General features: G+C 38.1%; 1 protein-coding gene across 6 annotated transcripts in view; it reads left to right on the top strand.

Annotated features, from left to right (window-relative positions):
• Positions 1–13,929, top strand: part of RPS6KA5 (ribosomal protein S6 kinase A5) — a 199,372-nt gene that overhangs the window by 65,209 nt on the left and 120,234 nt on the right. For 3 of the 6 annotated variants that reach the window (XM_035261269.3, XM_078335614.1, XM_035261270.3), the window contains exon 3: positions 11,122–11,239. The exons of the other annotated variants lie outside the window; for them this stretch is intronic. The gene's annotated coding sequence lies outside the window, so the exon portion shown is untranslated. The remainder of the gene's footprint in view (positions 1–11,121; positions 11,240–13,929) is intronic. 6 annotated transcript variants of the gene reach the window in all.

Here is a 13,929-nt window from a genome sequence, read left to right as displayed (position 1 = left end):
ATGTCAGAGGCAAAGATTGATGTTTATAAAATCAGTGCAACCAGACTTCCTCCTTTCCCTTAGCTCAACAGCCTCCAGGAGAGGAGAAACATGTATGGGCTCAAGCTCGAGATGGCGAGGGTCCTGTCAAGGGTCCTTCGCAGGATCCCCACAAGCTACTGGAACACCTGGGAGAGAATAGATTGTTCAACTAAAAAAAAAAAAAAAGAAGAGGCTCTGAGACAGGGAGCCAGGTGATTGGGCTTGGCTGGTCCCACCCCCACAAAAAAAACAATTGGAAGCACTGAAGACTGAGAATTTCAAGCAAGCACAGCTGAACCTGGGAAGGTCCAGCTCTGTGGGGGAGGGGTGCCTGCCGAAGGAAAACTAAGAAACAGAAAAAAACTTCATCACCAACAAGCTGGACGTCCACTCAGAGACCCAGTCTGAAAGTCAGCAATTACAAAGACAACAGGTGGGTAAATCCACAAAGATGGGAAGAAACCACCGCAAAAAGGCTGAAAACACCCGAAATCAGAATGTCTCTCCTCCTACAGGGGATCCAGCTCCTCATCAGCAACGGAACAAGGCCTGATGGAGAATGAGTGTGATGAATTGACAGAATCAGACTTCAGAAGGTGGATAATAAGAAACTTCTGTGAGTTAAAAGAACATGTTCTAACCCAATGCAAAGAAACTAAGAACCTTGAAGAAAGGTTTGAGGAAATGCTAATGAGAATAGACAATTTAGAGAGGAATATAAGTGAATTAATAGAGTTGAAAAACACAATACAAGAACTTTGCAAAGTATGCACAAGTTTTAACAAATTGATCAAGCAGAAGAAAGGATATCAGAGGTTGAAGACCAACTTAATGAAATAAAATGAGAAAACAAGGTTAGAGAAAGAAGGCTAAAAAGGAATGACAAAGTCTCCAAGAAGTATGGGACTATGTGAAAAGACCTAATCTATGTTTGATAGGTGTACCTGAATGTGATGAAGAGAATGAATCCAAGCTGGAAAATATTCTTCAGGATATTATCCAGGAAAACTTTCCCAACCTAGCAAGGCAGGACAATACTCAACTCCATGTAATACAGAGAACACCACAAAGATATTCCTCAAGAAGGGCAGCCCCAAGACACATAATTGTTAGATTCACCAGCATTGAAATGAAGGAGAAAATGCTAAGGGCAGCCAGAGAAAAAGGTCAGGTTACCCACAAAGGGAAGCCTGTCAGACTCAGCAGATCTCTCAGCAGAAACCCTACAAGCCAGAAGAGAGTGGGGGCCAATATTCAACATCCTTAAAGAAAAGAACTTTCTACCCAGAATTTCATATCCAGCCAAACTAAGCTTCATAAGTGAAGAAAAAGTAAAATTTTTTGTGAACAAGCGAGTACTCAGAGATTTCATGACCACCAGGCCTGTTTTACAAGAGCTTCTGAAAAAAGCATTACACATAGAAAGGAACAACTAGTATCAGCCATTTCAAAAACATACCAAAAGGTAAAGATCATCACCATAATGAAGAATTTACATCAACTAATGGGCAAAACAGCCAGCTAGCATTAAATAGCAGTATTAAACTCATATATATTAATATCAATCCCAAATTTAAATGGACTAAATGCCCCAATCAAAAGACATTGACAGGTAAATTGGGTAAAAAGCCAAAACCCATCGGTATGCTGCATCCAGACCCATCTCACATGCAAGGATGCACAAAGACTCAAAACAAAGGGATGGAGGAAGATTTACCAACCAAATGGAGAGAAAAAAAAAAAAAAGCAGGAGTTACAAATCTTGTTTCTGATAAAATAGTCTTTAAAGCAACAAAGACCAAAAGAGACAAAGAAGGACATTACATAATGGTAAAAGGATCAATACAACAAGAAGAGCTAATGATCCTAAATATATACGTTCCCAATACAGGAGCACCAAGATACATAAGGCAAGTTCTTAATGACTTACAAAGAGACTTAGACTCCCACATAAATAATAGTGGGAGACTTTAACACTCCACTGTCAATATTAGACAGATCAACCAGACAGAAAATCAACAAGGATATCCAGGGCTTGAACTCAGACCTGGAGCAAGCAAACCTGATAGACATTTACAGAACTCTCCACCTCAAATCCACAGAATATACATTCTTCTCAGCACCACATCACACCTACTCTAAAATTGACCACATAATTGGAAGTAAATCACTCCTCAGCAATTGCATAGCATTTCACAGGTTTAAATGAAGTATTGGTTGGCTGCTTGTTTGTTATTTTCCTCCCTTATTCCTTCCTGTCTCTATTGTTAAACACATATATTGGCATAAAAGAGGTTTTTAATACCCATTTTTAGACTGCATTCTATCCTAGGCAATAGAGCAAGATTCCCGTTCTCTCTCCCTCTTTATTTCATTCTTTCTTTCTCTCCTTTTTTCTTTTCTTTCTTTTTTCTCTTTCTAAAAAAAAAAAAAAGATTAAATGGGAAAATAAAAATCTAGCCTGCAAAGGGAGATGGAGGGGAAACTTTTCCAACTCAGCATTGGCTTTGGGTGAGGGAAAAAGATAAGTAGTAAAAGCCTTCCCTGAGCAGTCACAGCCTTAAACCAAGCATCATACAGGTTTGCAGCTTGAGTTTGTTATCCACTTATATGATTAAAAAAAAAAATCTTGCCCAGGCACAGTTGTTCATACCTGTAATCTCAGCACTTTGGGAGGCTGAGGCAGGTGGATCACCTGACATCAGGAGTTCAAGACCAGACTGGCCAACATAGGAAAACCCCATCTCTACTAAAAATAAAAAAATTAACTGGACGTGGTGGTGGATATCTATCATTCCAGCTACTCTGGAGGCTGAGGCAGGGTGAATTGCTTGAATCTGGGAGACAGAGGTTGCATTGAGCCAAGATCATGCCATTGCACAGAGTGAGACTCCACCACACATGTGCACACACACACACACATCCATCCATCCCCCAAAACAGGTATGAATTTAGTTTATTCTACTTATGAGTTGGTAGTATTCCTAGCAGCACTAGCAAAGCAAGTGTAAATCTTCTCTAGAGCAATAAACACTTACCTAGATCTTGAGGAAGTATCAAAGTTTTATAGGCATGATTTTACTGTCAAAACTCACAGACATCCAAGAAGCGGAAACAACAAATAGTAGAATTATTACCTTAAGAGACTGTTGGAATTATTATATATGAAATATATAAATGTATATATGTGTTTTTAGTTAAAAAGAGATTTGGTAGTAATGTTACGGAATAATACATGCTAAAAAAGGACCAGACAGATCGGAAAGAGAACCAGTACCCCTTCTAGGAGTGAAAAGAACAATTCAAAGTATAAACTCAATGGATGGTTCACTAACAGATGAGATACAGCTAAAGAGAAAATTCGTGGATTGGAAGATAGATTTGAGGAAAATATGCAGAATATAGAATGGAGAAAAAAGAGATAGCACATGATAGAACTACTAAGGCATAGAGGATAGGCTGGGTATGGTAGTTCACAGCTGTAATCCCAGGACTTTGGGAGGCTGAGGTGGGAGGATCCCCGTCTGTCTGGGCAACATAGTGAGACCCTGTCTCTAGAAAAACAAACTGACTTAGCTGGGCATGGTGGTCCATGCATGACTGTAGTCCTGGAGAGTCCTGTAGTCCCTCAGGAGACTGAGGTGAGAGAGTTGTTTGAGCCTGGGAGGTCAAGGCCACTGAGCTATGATCGCATCACTACACTCCAGCCTGGGTTGACAGGAAGACCCTATCTCAAAAAAAAAAAAAAAAGTTACAGAGAATAGACAGAAGTTCTAACATTTTTCTAATCAGACTTTTAGAAGGAGCTAATAGAATGAGCCAGAGGCACGATTCAAAGAAATAATAGCTGAGAGTTTACAGGATTAATTAAACGTGAATTTCCAGAGAGCAAATCTGTGCATACAAATATAAAGAAATTCTTATGTAGATGCATCAGGGAGAAACTGATGAACACAAGAGACAGAGAAATACCTGAAAAGCAGTCAAAGAGACAATACTTATTTATAAAGGAACAACAATTAGTTTCAGTGGACTCTATAATGGCAACCCTGGAAACCATAGTAAAGTGAAATGATATCTTCAAAATGTGCAGAAAAAATAACTGGTAATCTACAATTGCATATCTAGCAAAACCGTTTTCCCTAAGTGTGGGCAAAAATACATTTTTTTTTTTTTTTTTTAAGATGGAGTCTTGCTCTGTCGCCCAGGCTGGAGGGCAGTGGCATGGTCTCTGCTCACTGTAACCGCCCCCCCAGGTTCAAGTGATTCACCTGCCTCAGCCTCCTGGGTAGCTGGGATTATAGGCATGCGCCACCACACCTGGCTGATTTTTGTATTTTTAGTACAGATGGGGTTTCACCATATTAGCCAGGATGGTCTCGAACTTCCGAACTTGTGATCCGTCCCACTCAACCTCCCAAAGTGCTGCGATTACAGGCATGAGCCACCAACATTTTCAAACATAAAAAAGTTGAGTGTGTTTTCTACCAGTAGGTCCTCACTATGGGACTGTCTAAAAGAAGTAGTTTTAGGAGGAAGGAAAATAATCCCTGGAGAATTTTCTGAGATGCAAAAAGGATCACTGAACAAACAATCTATAACATACTTACAGTGTTAAGCTAGGGTGATGATGTCTCATTTATGGAGTTGAAAAAAGAAAACTGAAAAATTGGATAAAATAGCATATAATTTGGGAGGTGACAGGAGTTATTTTCTGAGGTAATATTCCTCAAAGTTTAATATACACAGGAATCTTGAAATGTATAAATTACCAAACTGATTGAAAAAGGTGTGAGAAACCTGGATAATCCTATAACTAGATTAAAGAGATTGGTCAATAAGTAAGAATCCTCCCACTGGGAGGACACACAGTTCAGTTTTAAGAATGAGTTCTGCCACAATTCAAGCACAGATAATTGTAATCTTCCACAAACTCTTTGAGAGAACAGAAAAAGGGAGATTATTTCCTCCAACTCATTGCAGGAGTCCAGTATGACTTTGTTTCCAAAAAACACACTAGGACAGTATAAAGAAGGCAAATCATTAGTCCATTTTGTACATGTGAAATTTTTAATATAAAATTTGTGTAATCAAACCTTGTGTGTATTTTCTTTCAACACACTGAGTACTTTGACTTATTATCTATTATACCTCAGCGTTGAGTAGTTTAATCACAGGTCTTTAAGACAATTCTGCAAAGGTTAGGAAATAGTATACCAGTAATGTATTACCTTTGCATTTCCATTTTGTGCTTGTGCACTGTTTTATAATGGATCACTTATTGGCAATGGAGACTGCTTTTCCTTTTTGCCAGCTGACAGTACAGTCTCTTATAAGAAGATGGGATAACTAAGAAATGCCATTGTAGGTATTTCTGCATTTAAAAATCACAGTTTTGATGACTAAATGGAGTAGGTGGAAACTTTTATTATGAATATAATAAAATCCCAATTTTTATTCAAAAATTTTGCCACTAATCTTTCAGTTTTATTACCTTTTTTAGATAATTTTTTTTCAGCACTACTTAGAATAATAGAAAAGCCTCATCAGATGTCTTCATGTGTCATGTAAGGTTTTCTTTGGAAATGAAACTGAAAACTCTTCTGATGAATTAATTTCTATATATTTAAACTAGAAAAAATGCTATTCATCAAATATCTTGAAGACTTTGTGGAATATTTGGATATGAAGTATTTACTTTTTGATACTTAAATACGTATAATATGCATGAAATTTTTTTTACTCAGATTGACTTGCTTCTTTTTTTTTGAGACGGAGTTTCGCTCTTGTTACCCAGGCTGGAGTGCAATGGCGCGATCTCGGCTCACTGCAACCTCCGCCTCCTGGGTTCAGGCAATTCTCCTGCGTCAGCCTCCCGAGTAGCTGGGATTACAGGCACGCACCACCGTGCCCAGCTAATTTTTTGTATTTTTAGTAGAGACGGGGTTTCACCATGTTGACCAGGATGGTCTCAATCTCTCGACCTCGTGATCCACCCGTCTTGGCCTCCCAAAGTGCTGGGATTACAGGCTTGAGCCACCGCGCCCGGCCTGACTTGCTTCTTTTGAACTGTCTTGTTTCCTTTGGCCTATCACTAATCTTCTTGATCAGTTTTCTGAGCTAGAAACTTTGACATAATTTTGGATTCTTCTCTGTTTTGGCCCCTCTCTCTCTGTCTCTACTTTTTTGTTTTTTTTTGAGATGGAGTCTCGCTCTGTCACCCAGACTGGAGTGCTGTGGCATGATCTTGGCTGACTTCAACCTCGGCCCAAGTTCAAGCTATTCTCCTGCCTCAGCCTCCCAAGTAGCTGGAATTACAAATGTGTGCCACTACGCCTGACTAATTTTTGTATTTTTAATAGAGATGGGGTTTCACCATGTTGACCAGGCAGGTCTCAAACTCTTGGCCTCAAGTGATTCACCTGCCTCAGCCTTCCAAATTGCTGGGATTACAGGTGTGAGCCACTGCGCTTGGCCTGCCTCTTTATTTCTGTTTTCTCATAAAGTCCTACACTTTTCCCTTCAACATGATCCTTGGATTTACCTTTTCTGGTCCTAAGTACAGAAAGTACCATCCAAGAAGTGTCTTGACCTGTCTGCCTTTCTGCAGACTCTCTCTTCCATTTATGCATTGTAATATCATCTTCTGTTATAAATAATATGCAGCCTTGTTAAAATACAACATTATTGTGCAGTCCTCCTATTTAATAACATATACCACATTATTCCTGGTTAACTGTCCAAGCCAAGCCCAAATTCTTGCCTTGCTTTCAGTTTCCCATGTCTTTTTTGGCCCACCTTACCCTGATATCCTGCCTACTTTCTGTTTGTTTTTTTTCCCCCCAACTTTGAGGGTACATGTTCATGTTTGTTACATGGGCAAATTGCCTGTAACTGGTGTTTGATATACTAATGATTTTGTCACCTAGCTAGTGAGCATACTCTCCTATATGCAGTTTTTCAACCATTCTACCTTCCCTCCTCAAGTAGGCCCTAGAGTCTGTTGTTTTCATTTTTATTTCCAAGTGTACTCAATATTTAGCTCCCACTTATAAATGAAATCATTTTCTGTTCCTCCATTAGTTGTTTAGGAAAATGGCCTCCAGCTGTATCCATGTTGCTGCAAAGGACGTGATTTTATTTTTATTTATTTATTTACATAGAGATGGGGTGTCACCATGTTGGCCACGCTGGTCTTGAACTCCTGACCTCAGGTGATCCACCCATCTCGGCCTCCCAAAGTGCTGGGATTACAGGTATGAGCCACCGCACCCAGCTGATTTAATTTTTTTAAAAGTCTGCATAGTATTCTGTGGTATATACTTAGCATTTTTTCTTTATCCAGTCCACCATTGATGGGCATCTAGATTGATTCCATGTATTTGCTACTGTGAATAGTGCTGCAATGAACATATGAGTACATGTGTCTTTTTGGCAGAATGATTTATATTCCTTTGTATATATACCCAGTAATGGGATTTCTGGGTTGAATGGTAGTTCTCTTTTAAGTTCTTTGAGAAATCTCAACGGCTTTCCACAGTGGCTTATGTAATTTACATTCCCACTAGCAGTGTATAAACGTTCCCTTTTCTTCACAACCTTGCCAGTAACTGTTATTTTTTAACTTTTTAATAATAGCCCTTCTGACTGGTGTGAGATGGTGTCTCATTGTAGTTTTTATTTGCATTTCTCTGATGATTAGAGATGTTTAACCTTTTTTCATATGCTTGTTGGCTGTGTGTATATCTTCTTTTGAGAAGTATCTGTTCATTTCCTTTGCCCATTTTTAATGGGGTGGTTTGTTTTTTGCTTGTTGATTTATGGCCTACTTCCTAGTCTGGTTTATTTTCCTTCCCTTGCCTACAATTATGTATACTTTTCCACCCTCTGATACCCTGCTTTATCTTGTTCCCCCATTGGTAGCACTCATTTTCTTTTTCCTACTGCCCAGATGGCTTTATTCTCTGAATTGTACTGAGAGCCCTCGGTAGAGACCGTAGCACTGACTTGTTCTCTGAATTTTCCTTCACATCTGCAATCTTTAGATTGTAAGCTCTTAAGATCATCCAACCCCGTTGCCCTGTCCTGCTACCGGCCCACAATCCAGCATAGTATGAAGTATAATAATTTAACAAGTAGGTCATTTATGCTGTTGTCTCTAGCATTATTCTTCAGATTGATACTCAGAAGTCCGGGAAATATCTTTGGCTCATCTTTTAGAATTTTTTTGTTTGATGATGAAATTTTGGGGAATAACAACTTTATTTTTATTTCTTTTTTTTTTTTTTTTGGATTAGCATTTTTTATTAATTTAATTTTTTTTTTAAATTTTTTATTGGATTATAGGTTTTGGGGTACATGAGCAGAGCATGCAAGACAGTTGTGTAGGTACACACATGGCAGTGTGCTTATTTTTATTTCTTTTTAAATCTTTTTTGCCACCTTCCTTTTGACCATTTTGCCTTCTTGGAGATATCTGTCCAAGTATGGGAGAAGAAAGTATTTAAATGCACCTGTGGTGTGCATTATCAGTAATTCTGATAATGACGTGCAGCATGAAGGTCTCAGCTAGAGACTTTAGTACTCTATGAATTTTCTTTTTTTATTGTATGTGGTCATATACTTTGTCAGGTACTTTGAGGAGCTGATGTGGGCTTGTTTTACCATGACAGAAAGAAAAAAGAAAAATTTTGCCATGTAAGAGTAAAGGGTACAGCTGAGTTGATTCACTCTTGTGGTCTTGAGTATCGAGTATGACGTAGAAGACTCAAGTTTGAATCTTGACACTGTCATTTCTTACTTGAGTTTCTTGAGTTAATCATATGAACACTATATGCCCAAGTCCCTTTTGGCATAAGTTATTATAATAATACCTGTCTCACATTGTTGTTATAAGATTAATGAGATAATGGATATGAATTGCCAATTACTAGATAACCATGGGTTGTGGTTATGTATTCAACAGGGAACTCCATTGTAAAGCTGTCACCTAAATTGAGAAAAACGAAACTGTTTAGGACTTACTCATAAGAAGAGATTATTTATTATTTTATATAGTCACTTTATTAGCATCTCTGGGAGTAATTTCAACTAAAGTGTTATTTCTAATAATAAAAATTAGTGAGAAAATACCTCATAAATGAAATGTTGCTAATTGTGATTTTGTTAGCATTTATAAGAACTTGATTTGTATGTTACCTTAAGCATAACATGTCAAATGGAAAGACTATTTTTTTCTTATTTTTTTGTTTTTGGAGACAGAGTCTTTCTCTGTCGCCCAGGCTGGAGTGCGGTGGTGTGATCTCAGCTCACTGTGACTCTGCCTCCTGTGTTCAAGCAATTCTCCTGCCTCAGCCTTCTGAGTAGCTGGAATTACAGGTGCCTGCCACCACTCCAGTTAATTTTCATATTTTTAGTAGAGGTGGGGTTTTACTATGTTGGCCAGGCTGGTCTCAAACACCTGACCTCAGGTGATCCTCCCGCCTCGGCCTCCCAAAGTGCTGGGATTACAGGTGTGAGCCACCACACCCAGCCTCTTGTTTGTTTTAACTATTCAAACATTGTAGATTCTGAACCATCTTAATGTATTGTTAACAGTCTTCTGCTAAGATACACATAATGTGAGTAATAAAATGTTTTGATTGCCTGACGCAATAAATGCTATATAAGTTTTAGCTTTTTTTTTTTTTTTTTTTTTAATTTTAGCTATTATTGGGGAAACTGAAAGGGAATGTAGCTCAGCTTCTAAAAGAGCTGGTGTAATACATTACCAGGCTTTCAGATTAGCTTTATACATGAGTGAATGTAATTTCTTAATGAATATTTTTTATAGAGCCTAAAATGTGTCCGGCAGTAAATAGAGAAATAACCACCAAAAGTCTTCCTGGTTTCAGGCCTTGCTGAGCATTTATTTCCATTCTACAGCCAGAGTTATTTTTCTGATGGGCAAATTTGATTATGTCACTTTTCAATTTAAAACCTTTTAGTTCATTCCTATTGGTCTTGGGATTCATTCATTCATTCATTCATTCATTCATTCATTAGTATTTTCCAAGACCAGACACTGTTCTGGGTGTTGGAGATAAGAGTAGTGAGTATTAAATATGTATATGTTTGTGTATGTACACACACACACACACACACCATACAACATATAACCTTGCAAAGGAAATAGTGTGGAACTGGTCTTCATGTAATGCAGAGTTATTTCTGAGTTTATGAAACCTTGGAATGAGTGCTGGCAAAGTACAGAAATTCAGAGGGCCTTGCTTGTGATAGTGTCTAATGAGCAATAACCATTTGTGCCTACCTTGGTCCCTGGTGTCCTCTTAAGAAATTTGCTTTTTCCTTATGTGGATTTCCTTTATTGTTGTTGTTGCTGTCATCTAATCAACAGTAGATTAGATGACAGCAATCAAACTTGTAAGTTTGCTCTGTGGAACTACTGGTTTTCCAGTTGAGACTGTCTTTGGGCTGCTTACCCCAGTCTTAGGTGCCATCTTGAAATATAATTTGAGATATTTGTTTACTCACAGATCCCAGACTCTATGAATATTCCTGATAAGATAACTTTTTTCCTCCAATCTTTTTTTACTGCAGATTTATAGTAACATATTTTATGTATTAAATGAGACATACTTGTTTCTCACGGGTAATTTGATACTAGAGGATGCTGTAAACTGCACTAGGCAACTTAAAGACATTGCTACTTTTTGATGACATGAGAGAGGGAAAAATACTTTGGTTGAGTCATATAAAAGACTTTGAAGAAGTATGATGATTTAGTCATCATTTGCCATTTTATTCTTTTAAGTGTTTGGAAAGTATCCATATTAAAATAGTACCTTTAAAAGCATGTATTCATTAAGGTGTCAAAATTGTCATTCAAAAAATGTATAATTTTGCATTTGTATATGTGTATGCCCACTATACCTTATACTTCAGTATAAGGCTACAATGTTTGTGTAAATCTTAGAGGTTAAATGTTTGTGATGTTTTATGCCATAATCAAAAGATGATTTCATATGAAGGTGTCAGTTGACATTGTCTCTGTAGTGTAGATACAATTTTATTTATTTAATTTTTTTTTTTTGGAGACAGAGTCTCGCCTTGTCGCCCAGGTGGGAGTGCAATGGTGCCATCCCGACTCACTGCAACCTCTGCCTCCCAGGTTCAAGCAATTCTCCTGCCTCATCCTCCTGAGTAGGTGGGATTACAGGCAAGTGCCACCACTCCTGGCTAATTTAAAAATTTTTTTTTTGTATCTTTAGTAGAGATGCGGTCACTATGTTGCCCAGGCTGGTCTCAAACTCCTGACCTTGTGATCCGCTCGCCTTGGCCTCCCAAAGTGCTGGGATTACAGGCGTGAGCCACCATGCCCGGCCTAATTTTATTTATTATTGATGCTATGTTAGGTCATGTTCACTAGAAGCAGAGCCCAGGACATGGATTTGGGTGTATGTGATTTATTGCGAGAGTGCTCTCAGGGGAACAAGAGTGAGGGGAAGGAGGGTGGTCAGGGAGGAGCCTAAACAAGCGTGTGGTCTAAGCAATGGTCTGGATTCAGCCTGAACTCATGGGAAGTTTTGGAGCAAGAGCGAAGAGGCAGGCCTTTTTTACCTCTGTTAGCCATTGGCTGCTGGCTGTTTGAGTGAGGGTGGAGTAGAGAATGATGGCATGTAACCTTCCAGATGTGACAGCCTTTCTCCAGCAGCCGACACTCACAGCAGCTGGAGAATATAGGTGCACCAGCCTGTAAAGGGGATCTGGCAGAACACCATCAGCGCCCACTACAGGTGGTCATTCACTCCAGCAGTTAAGACATCACTATTTAGTTAGGCAAACAGCTTGCTTTTGAGGTATAAATAGAGAATTATTTATGAATATGTCCATTAGTCTTCTTTGATTCTTATTTTACTACATTTCTTTTTTAGTAAGATGCTCTGGTAATCACGTTTATCAGATTGAAATAAGCACACCTGAGGCCTAGCTAGTGTGGTTGATGACCAAGTCACCATTTCATAAGAATCCAATAACTAGAAAGATGAATTTTACCAGTGATTAATATGATTCTTCAGTTAGTAGAAACTCTCCTATGATACAGTTGGTATGTGTAGGTAATTTTGAAAAGTTGGTTCAAGTGGGAATCATTTAAAAATCATTATATATTTTTTGAACATTTTTTACTTAAAATGTGTAAGTATACTTCACTTGTGAATCTTTGGATGCAAGCATAGGACTGTGAGTATAGGTTCATAAACAGCGATTTATTTTGCATAAACCGCAGTTCAATGCATCATCTAAAAATAACTTTCAGATTCTTTAGAGTGAGAACTAGACACATTTGAAGTAGTCTGAGTACAAAATCCTTTTAGATTTTCACAGTTTCCCCCACCCTTTTAGAGTAGTTTCACTCACACCTAATTTTTCAGCAGTTCCTTTTTTTAAAGTGTTCTGCTTTTATCTAGTCCTTTCAAAGCATTCATCCTCATTTTTCTCTTTTGCATACACATTTCAGTGGTTTATGTAATATTTAATGAAATTACATAATAAGAATAACAGATACAACAAGTAGAAGCAGACAAAGCAACAAGTGTCACTGGCATGGAACTTCATGGAACTGTCACTGGCATGGAACTAGTCATAGATTGTCAGTGTGCAGTAGGTGTCTTCAGAGGGAAAGGGGAGTATAAGACTAAGTTAGTCGTAGGAGCTGGCTAAGTAGAAGCCACTTAAGACTGTTTCTGCTGTATTTTTTTAAGTGGTAGTTCAAGTTCAATAGTTAATAAGATATGAACCCAAAATGCAGCATGGCTAGTGAACAGTCTATTCAAGGTATATGATTTTCATCTGCATTAACAAAAGTTTGAGTGAAACAAAACCTTGGTCTCACCTTAGTCGAGCCATTCAGGTGCTAGTGAGAATAGCATGTCCAAGTTGAGAACTGTAAGGAAGGACATAAACCAGAGGCCTCTGAACAATGGCCCTTAACGGTTCATGGCTCGTGGTTGCTTCTTCCAGAATAATACATGTAAATGTGTACACGCACAAAATTTTGCATGCATTTAATTATGTTATATTTTAAATTGATCGTTTTTACAAATTAAAAATATTTTTAACAAATTAACCTCATACTATCTTAATGTAAAGATTAAAGGCTACTTAAGAATATTTTTAATAAATTCAGATTTTACACAGTGAAAAGATAAGTTTAATTATGTTCAAAGTAAATTTCAGCAAGAAGATTGCTTTTGCTTGGCTTAAAAGATAAGTTGGAATTGTGCAGTGGTTTCTAACATGGCAGGATGAATGTCTTCTTGTTTTAAAACTGTCAGTCATTTTTGGACCAGGCACAGTGGCTCATGCCTATAATCCCACCACTTTGGGAAGCCAAGGCAGGTGGATCATGAAGTCAGGAGTTCGAGATCATCCTGGCCAATATAGTGAAAACCTGTCTCTACTAAAAATACAAAAATTAGCCGGGCATGGTGGTATGCGCCTGTAGTCCCAGCTACTTGGGAGGCTGAGGCAGAAGAATCTCCTGAACCCAGGAGTTGAAGGTTGCAGTAAGCTGAGATTACACCACTGCACTCCAGCCTGGGCGACAGAGCAAGACTCTGTCTCAAAAACAAAAACAAACTGTCAGTCATTTTTAACTTTTCTTTATTATAGCAGCAAGTGCTTAAAACCTGGTTCACAGTGTTAATTGTGGCTAATGGAATAAGAGCCTCACATTTGGAAAAGCAAGCTGGAAAGAAACCTACTCCAAGGAGCTAGAAATTTTTCTGATACTTCCTTTGGTTCAGTTTACATGATTTCTTTTGTCATCAAACCATTGAAATCATTATTAACAAAGATGGTCAATGTTTCATTGTCTGCATCAGTTAGAATAGAATTAAAAATCTACAT

Source organism: Callithrix jacchus, chromosome 8 (assembly GCF_049354715.1).
Source record: "Callithrix jacchus isolate 240 chromosome 8, calJac240_pri, whole genome shotgun sequence".
Lineage (NCBI taxonomy): Eukaryota > Metazoa > Chordata > Mammalia > Primates > Cebidae > Callithrix > Callithrix jacchus.
This window is presented reverse-complemented; position numbering and strand designations above follow the sequence as displayed.